The sequence below is a fragment of the Cornus florida genome, unplaced genomic scaffold, assembly GCF_030987335.1.
Source record: "Cornus florida cultivar Cherokee Brave unplaced genomic scaffold, ASM3098733v1 CherokeeBrave_3.0.0_Hap2_Chr10, whole genome shotgun sequence".
Lineage (NCBI taxonomy): Eukaryota > Viridiplantae > Streptophyta > Magnoliopsida > Cornales > Cornaceae > Cornus > Cornus florida.
The window spans coordinates 69,029,489-69,039,176 of record NW_026775580.1 but is presented as its reverse complement, the minus strand read 5'-3'; positions in this window follow the sequence as shown (position 1 = coordinate 69,039,176).

The window sequence follows — 9,688 nt, the reverse complement described above, 5'->3', positions numbered from 1 at the left end:
AACTAAAGGTGAACGTGAAAGCAAGTGGTTAGGATCATTATATCTTGATGTGTTGGAGGGATTGTTCTTGTCCACATTGTTCGTGAGTGGAAACGGTGGTTTGGCTGTATTTAGGGGTTTGAGATGGTTGTCAACTTTTCCTTGTGCATTACGGGAGGGTGTTGTTTTGTGACTATTGTTTAGGTTGGGTGGAGTGTGATACAGTTTGGAAGGGTGGTGGAGGGATTTGGAATTGTTAGTTGGTAAGAATGGTGGTTTTAGATGATTCATTGGCCGGCGATGGAGGTCAGGGGGTTTCATGATAGAGAGTGAATGTACTTTCTTTCCTGGGTTTAGTTCTCTTTACTCATTATATATATATATATATATATATATATAAATCCAATACTTTTTATTGGTAATAAGAAAGTAATTAGAATCATTTGGTTAAGGAATTTCTACAAATACTCATGCTTTAAAATCATTTACATATATAGAAGTCATTAGCATCATGATATCTCACTTTCTTTACTTGGTTTGATTCTCTTTACTCATTGCTCTATTGGTTTACATCGTCCAATTATTGCAAACTCTCAAGTGAGTGATTGTGATTATTCATATTCATATATATATATTATTTAGATACAAGTATATGTTAGCTGAATTAATTACCTTGAATAAATTCATTTATCTAGATATATTAATATATCTCTTTATATATATATATAAGGATACCAAAGGTGGCATGGGCCGGATCCAACCCACATGATGAAGAATGGGCCTGGTAAATGACCTGGGCCCGAATCAAGCTGTCATCATGCAAGCCCAATGCTGAAGAGTGAAGCTGGAGGCCCTTAAAGGCGATCGGACCCATGGTTATAAAAGCCTCGAGGACGAGCCCAATGGAGGAAGTTAGTTAGAAATCTTCTAGAACACTATAAACAATCTATAAATAGGCAAAAAATAAAGGAGAGAAGGGATCGAAATGTTTGAAGTGTAATGAAACTCTGTCAATTTAGAGGGAGAAAATTGTTGCATCTTCAATATATAAATAGATAACAACAGATTTAAGTTGCAATAGCTCTCAATTTGTGTTTTCTTTGTTTTTTTTTTTTTTTTTTAATTAAAAAAAAAAATTCCTTAGTTTAAGATTTTGAATCCTGTATAATTTTTTCTCATTTAATTAATTATTTCGATTCTTTGATTTGTTTACGTTGTAGTGGTATTGGTTATGGATATGAGTCTGACTGGGCATGGCTTTTGAAGCACTTATCGTGTATGATAATGTACAAATTGCTTTTTTGCTTAAAAGAAAATAATAATAATAATTATTATTATAAACTGCTTTCGCTTATGTTTGTGTGTTGGTGCTGTGTGCAAGCCATGGTACTGTGTGGCAATGGAGAAGAAAGTTGATTTTTTTAAAATAAACGTTTCAGACAAGTTCCATTCATCATATTCCCCCATTGAAGATAATATAGCAAGGAAAGACAACCTATAAAGCATTACTCATATTAAATTATATATGCTAAAAAATAATAATAATAAATCATATAATTACAGGTACTTTATAAAAAATGGCCTTCCAGTTCCACACATGATTGGTTTTTTACTATAGAAGAATCGATTTTTCAGCTTAACCCTAATTAAACCCTTTTTCTGATGCTACAATTGAGCTTCCTTGAATTATGAACCGCTCAAAATATAGATCTCATCTATGAAATGAAACAAAACCTCTTGAGGTGCAGATTACAATGTTTGTTGACCCTAATTCATCTCCTAATAATTGTATTATTAGTGCGATCTATGTAGATTACAAAAAACTAACATTCATTCAGCCAAGAATCGACCTACTATTGGGAAACGTATCCAATGTGAAAAAATGGCTGATATCCAAAAATAATCAAGCCATCACGCGGTGGGATTTGAACTCAAGCCAAATAACTTTTGACGCCTTGGAAGCGTAGCTGAGGTTAAAAGAAAAAAATTGGATTCCAAACGAATTTGTACAAAAATTTGTGCTGGGAATTTGAACTCACTATTTTTCACTCAAGGATAGTATACCGAGGTAATAAAAAAAAATAAAAGAAAATTTGAGGAACAGTTGGTACTGTTCACCTCGGCAATGGTATCCTTCTTCTTTCTTCTTCTTCTTCTTTTTTTTTTTTTTTTTTTTGGTCTGAAGTCAAACACGCTAATCCACTGCTCTATGCGATCATTTGTGGCAATAGTATCCTTTGGTAAAAAAATAAAAATAAAAAAAATAAAAACTATGTGTTGATATTTCCCATGTCTGAAACGGACTTGGAATTAACTAGGGGGCATCTATGGGTGAAAATTAACCCTATGTTTGACCAGCCGCTTGACCTACGATAACGACAAGGCTACATTCAATCAGTTGACAAGGATGAGACTATGTGTTGATATTTCCTGTGTTGGAAACGGACTTGGAAATAGGGGGCATCTGATGGGTGAAAATTAACCCTATGTGGGATGTGGTAATTCCCACAAACATTGATTTGAAGGAAGATGATTCAGCTTAGGCATGATGTGTGGATGCACCTCTCTTTGAGGATTCTCTCGTTATGCCACTTCTACACATACCAAGATAATTTAGAATTAGGTGATTTAACGCAGAGATTGGAAAGACAAATGCATCGATCAGTACTTGCTTTCTAGCTTGAGAAGACTTTTCAAGGTTTCAAATTCTTTGAGTGTGCTCGCTTGTAAGGAATTCGAGCTTTGGAATTGGAAATTTTGGTTCAGTTTCTTTAGTTATTTTTTCTTAAATTCTACCAATTCAAATTCTAAAACTCCAATTTCATGAAACCGAACATACCTTTAACAGAGTTCAATCACCTTTAAAAACGAGGTACGCGTTATTGGAATAAAGCCGAATATCATTATCTGTAATATCATTATCTAAGTGAAATTGACCACTAAATATATGATTTGAGGAGGAGTATAAGCCGAATTAGTTCAGGAATATGGGTGCAAGATATGTTTTGGATTCTTTTCCAAATTGCAACTTAAATTAATTAATTAATTTTATAGGAATTCCAAAATGCACAACAAATGGTATCCAAGTAGATATTGGGAAATCCTAGAGGAGCATTGTGATGTTGAGAAGTGGATCTTGGAGGCATTATTAGCTCTAGTACCGTGTTTTCTGTAAATGAGAGTTATACACAACGTTGTTTCGTAGTTCCACATATGAAGTGATGCTAGTGGACGGGAGATCATTGTATCACCATCAAATTAACACATCTTCTGCTCAGAAGTATTGTTCTCTCTCCCACTCTCTCTCTCTCTCTCTCTCTCACATGCGTGCACACAGAAATGGTGTAAAGAGTCTAAGGCTACAAGTTCACATGGTCATATATATATATATATATATCTCCAAGGTATGCTCAATTCTGAGTATACAATACTATCGGTTTATTTATCACACGGTATTTCCTCCTTTCTCTTGAAAACGTTTATGTATAATGACTCTATTGGGGAGGATATCACATGAAAGTGTCCGTGAGGTTTGTATATACTTTCTCCCTTGAGCAGGGTGTTGATTCAGATAATAGTGATTCAGATCTTTTTAATGCTATCTAATTGAGTTCACCATTTCTATCAATCTCTTGCTCACACATGCTTGCACACACAAGCAGTGTAAAGAGTCTTAAGGCTTCAAGTTCACATGGTCATATATATCCGAGGTACCTTTAGTTCTAAGAGGTATACAATACTCTCGGGTTATTTATGACGCGGTATTTCTTTATTTCTTTTGAAAACTCTACGTTTTTGTATAATGACTTTATTGGGGATTGTATCACATGAAAGTGTACATGAGGTTTTTATATACTTTCTCCCTTGAGCAGGGTGTTGATCGATGATATATATATATATATATATATATATATTAAATAGTGATTCAGATCATTTTAATGCTATCTAACGGAGTTCACCATTTCGAGCAATCTCTTGCTCATGATCAAGAGTATGGCTATGTTTGGTTAGATAGAAATAATAATAATAATAAAGTATGGCTCATGACAAGTGTTTATGGTCAAGTGAGTCCAAGGTTCAGTTTAGTGCAGGAGGTTCAAATGAGAGTTATATACATCGTTGTTTCGTAGTTCCACAGTTGTGAAGTGATGCTACTAGTGGAAGGGAGACCGTTGTATCATGAGAAATAAATGTAAGAGAGACCGTTTAGCATCTAGTGGGGCAAAATTTGTCTTAAGAATATACTACTAAATACTAGTATCGGTCTATTTACACATTTTTTTATTTGTCATTTTATTATAAAGTTTGCATTGTATATTACTTAGTTTAAATATACTAGCATAGTGAAATGCTACATTCTTGATTAAATAGAGCATGTTATAGAACTTAAACAAGAAGGATCGCAAATATCATTTCTGTAAATCTAAAAGCTATATTATTAGTGTTTTGCAATGTAATCTCTTTTATTGAAAAATATTTATTTATTTCTTTTAAGATATTTAAATATTTTTGTTCGTTAGAAAGTCTAATATCTATTTCTTTTGTAATTTTTGAAAAATAAAAATAAAAATTTCATTTTATTTAGTGCTTGGAGAAAAGGAATAATGGATAAATGATGGAAAAAAAGCCACAGATAAAAGTCACTAAAGTTTGATTAATTTGGGTGTGTGAGTATCAACAAGTAAAAAAATTGTTTGATTTTTAAAAGAAATAAAAGATATTTACCAGAGTAGAAAAGAATATCACGAACTATGTTTGTGTTATTGATCTTACACTATACGTCCTTCATTTTTTATTTAACTAATTAGTCTTTATATAGAATCATTTAATTGCTAATGTTTTAACTCAATTTTGAAAGAAAAAAACCAGACCTCTTGGATCATCCTGTCAATTAGGATAATGGTGAGATAGAAATTGATTTAAATAAAATAATTATAACATGAAACTTATTAGTGTTTGAATAATAAACTTAAGACAAAATTATGTTCACATTATACAAAATAATGTTAAAAATTATTTTAAATTTATATTCAGTGTTTTTCTCTCACCTAATTTTAAATTATTTCAATATCAATTGTAAAACTATCAATGAGAAAATATGAAAAAAAAAAAAAAAAAAAAGGAAAACCCCAAAGACAAGTGTGCTAATCTAGGGGCCGTTTAGGGGAGCTTTCTCATATATATTAAAAGTCCTTAGTTTATAATTTTGATGGAAGCATAAGAAAAAGAGGGTTGGCAATTAAGCACATTTTTTTAAATCACTCTAACTTTTATATTATTTTTTTCTTGACAATAATATCCTTTATCCTTAACAATTATTGTAACCTTCCAATAAAAAAAGTGTGAATGCGACAATGGTGGAAGGTGATGATAATGTTGGTAGTGGTGGTGGCAGAAAGCAATTGTGATGGTGATTGTGGTGGTGGTGGAAGGTGATGCTGTCGGTGGTGGTGGTGGTGGTGACGGTGGTGGAAGGTTGCGGTTGAGGGTGGAGGCAACGGTGGTGGTAGTGGTGGTAGAAGAAGGTGGCAGTGGTGGTGGGTCGTGACGGTGGTAGTGGAGGGTGATGGTGAAGGTGGCGGTGGCAATGGTGGTGATGGATGGTGGCAGTGATGGTGGTGGTTGGTGGCGATGGTAGCGAAGTGTGACTGTGGCGGTGGAGGTAGTGAAAGGTGATGGTGTAAGGTGGTGGTGGTTGGTGGCGGTGGTAGTGAAGGGTGGTGGTGGTGGTGGCAATGGTGGTGGCGGTGGAGGTAGTGAAAGGTGATGGTGTAAGGTGGTGGTGGTTGGTGGCGGTGGTAGTGAAGGGTGGTGGTGGCGGTGGCAATGGTGGTGGCGGTGGAAGGTCACGGTGGTAGTGTGGTGGTGATGGAAGGCGGCGGAGGTGGAATAGTTGACCAAGAAATAAAATAAGAAAATGTTGTGAATCAATGTAAAATATAAGGGTAAATTAGTAAAATAATAAATTTATCATTAAAAAATATTGCAAAAAGAGGTTTCAAAAGTAACATCTTCCTACTTCTTTGAGATGGATTTCATGTCCGTTGACTTTTCTAGAAAGTCCCTCATGTAACCAAACGTCACAATTTTTTCCAAATGAAAATTTCAAACTTATTAGAAGGACTTGAAGCTCCCAAACGGGGCCTAGATTTCTGTATATAAATTAAGTCTGATGTCAATATTTCAAAGAATTTATATTCTTGATATTGAAAGTTCAAAATACAAATTTCTTTCAATTCTAGAAAGAAAAAGAAGAAGGAAAAGATGACTAAAAATTTATGTATATTATACAAGATTTTGGCAATCGGGAGGAAACCGTTTTTAATATATTGGGTAACTAGGGGCCTGGGGCGGACGCCGAGAGTCAAAGGCACCTTTGGGCGGAGAGGGCACTCAACCCTCTCTAGAAGACGCCTGCTGATGAACCATTTCTTGATGATAAGAAAAAACAATTTGTCCGTTATATTATGATTTTTATTTATTTTTTAAATATTGCCCTAAATAACTACTATGTGGTACTCCAAATCAATGAAAGAGTCTCATTTTCTCTTATAATTAAATATGTCAGTGAGTCAAATGATAACAAATATCTAATTATATAGTGTACCACTAATTTGAATTCAAGTTACGCTAACAAATTAGATGTGAAGTATTACTATTTTGAATAATTCGATCAGACCAAATATAATATAAAATATGCTATACAAATATCATATGTCTACATAGTTGATTATAAAATTGTTAACAATATTATTTTCATAGAGTTTTGTATTAATTTTTAATTTTTAATTTTTTTTTTTTTTTTGAAATGCTATATTAATTTCTTTTCTCCCCTATTTTTTTTCTTTCTTCGTCTCCGACACCGTGTTCCGGCATGAAAAAAATGATAAAAAAATAAGACACCTCTACAGAGGTGTTGAACACGTGTCAGAGCCTCCATCTCGCGTATTCGTGTTGGACATGTGTTCGACACCAGTACGACAGTCCATTCTCACGTGTCGGTGCTTCATAGCTTCAGACCAATACTTGTTTGGGCACCCATTAAGATATTTGAAAATTGAATATAAATGAGGATGCGCAAGTGAGTAGCAAGCTTTAACAGAAACTATATATAAATTAGGGTTTCTTCTTATCATCCACATTATTCTTCTGGAGGGTTCAGTGTCACATTAAAGGGACTAAAAGCCATTGAGGTACCGCACTCTAAAATTCCTTACAATCTTGAAACAAAATTCCCAAAACCCATCTTTTTAAGCTAGGGTTTATCCACAGTTTAATTTCTTTCTTTCAATGAAATAGTTCTCTTTGGTCTCTTACCTAGCTTGCAAAGGAAAACTCACTTTTTTTAAAAAAATGATATCCTTTTGTCTTGGTCTACATGCGCCGTGTAACTCGAGACTATGGATTAAAAGACGTTGAGAAAAAAATTAAAGGTGTTGAGATAAATATTAATGGTATTGAGGTAAAGATTAAAAGGCAAGATAAAGATTAAGAGACATTGAGAATAAGATTTAAAAACGTTGAGGTAAATATTAAATGTGTTAAGAACAAGATTAAACGACATTGATGTAAAGATTAAATAGGCATTGAAGTAAATATTAACGGTGTTGAGAACAGATTAAAATGTGTTTGAGGCAATTATGAAATAGGTGTTGAAAATTAAATGATATTGAGGTAAAGATTAAATAGGTGTTAAGGTAAATATTAAACGTGTTGGGATAAAGATTAAAATGTGTTAAGATAAATATTAAATACGTCAAAAACAAGATTAAAATTTGTTAATGTAAAAATTAAAGGTATTAAAAGAATAAGATTACAAGGGGTTCAGAACAAGATTATAGCATTTAGATTAAGCACTCTAAAATTTCTTATAATCTTGAAACAAAATTCCCGAAACATCTTTTCACTCTAGGGTTTATCCACAATTTAATTTCATTCTTTCAATTCATTATCCTCTGTTCATTAACGAGCGTGAGCTGTTACATACCATCATATGAAATATAAATGGACCACTTCTAGGTCAATCCTTCCTCAGCCCATGCAAACAACATTCTACTTCAACAGAAGATATCCTTCTCTATCCGTCCCCATCTTCTTGAATTCGCCCACAGATCATCCTCAGAAATATCTGAATCATCTTACTGATTAGTTTGTCCCAAAACAATCCCATGGTATGAGTTTGGTTTTACACGCTTGCAGATGTTCCACTTCCATTGATTCATCTATATATATATATATATATATATAAACAAAAATAAACAATTCTCTCTTATATCAATCAATTATACATTAAGTGAAGGGGGAGATTTGTAAGAAAGTATATTTTTAATTTTTAAAATTATTTTATCATTAATGCCGTTGGGTTTCTCCGTTCCACTTTTGAACTACCTTTTAAAAAACATACTTTAAATGACCTTATTTGCATTATATCATGGGTACAGCAGGACCGATCCTAGTCCCCCATTAAGATATTTGAATAAAAAAAAAAAAGAAAATTGAATATAAATCAGGATGCCTAAGTGAGTAGCAAGCTTTAACCAAAACTATATATAAATTATGGTTTCTTGTTATCCTCCACATTATTCTTCTTGAGGATTCTGTGTCACATTGAGGGTCTTGAGGGTTCATCCAGACGATGGTAGACAAAGGGTATTGTGATTCCGATTTTGAGAGTTCGATGCATAATGGTCTTTATGGTTCAATTCCGATGATGATAAAGATTAGGATCTAGAGGGTTCCATCCACATATGATGGTTTTGATGATTCGATCCATATGATGATGTGGATGATTCGATTCATATAATGATTTTAAAGGTTCCACTACATGCTTAAAAGTTAGAGGAAATGAAGTGGGAATAGTACTAGGGTTTCTTGAGGTGTTGCCTATATTATGGACTCCTTTTCATTTACTAAAGAATTGGATGGTATTCATTAAGGAAGGAAACATCCATGTTTCTTTGAATTTTTTTATTTTTATTTTTTTGGTACCTTTTCATTTATTTTTGAGTTAAGTCACACAATTCTTTTAAATTGTACTACTATCACGCTGCGCTCTCGTCCTTGCCCTCTGCATGTGCTCTCACTCCCGTCCTTATTATGTCTACTTTAATTTTTAATATTTTTGCACTCCCTTGCACCCGCGCTTTGTGTGACTTGGCTTATCAAGGCTGGTTAAGCCTCAACTTTATAATGCTTGGCTTATCAGGGCTCTTTGAGAGTTTTGAGACTCATTTGACTATAACGTATAGGAAAGGTTACCTAATTCATAAAATGGGACCCACTTAATAATTTAGTTAAATAAAGCTATATGTGGGTCCCATTTTATGAATTGGGTGACCATTTGCCTAATGCAGGCGCATGTACACAACAGTAATAGCTTGTTAATATATAACTATAGAAGTGAATTAGGCAAAGTAAGGTGGGCTACTATTTAGCATATGGACAGATTGAGGCTGTTTTGCCCAATCCAAAATCTCTATTGTGGAAAATATATATACATACACAATGTGGTGTACCAAACACATCATAGCCATCAATGTATGCGTGTGTTGTACACGCACCCGCACTTGTACAATATGAACGGTTACGATGTGCCCGTTGCACCGGGCACATTGTATATTTTGTCCTCTTGTGGCACTAGAGATGGATGCATGGAATCAACCTATGAGGTTTCTTTATGAATTAGTGAGCCTATGTGATTTAATGAAGG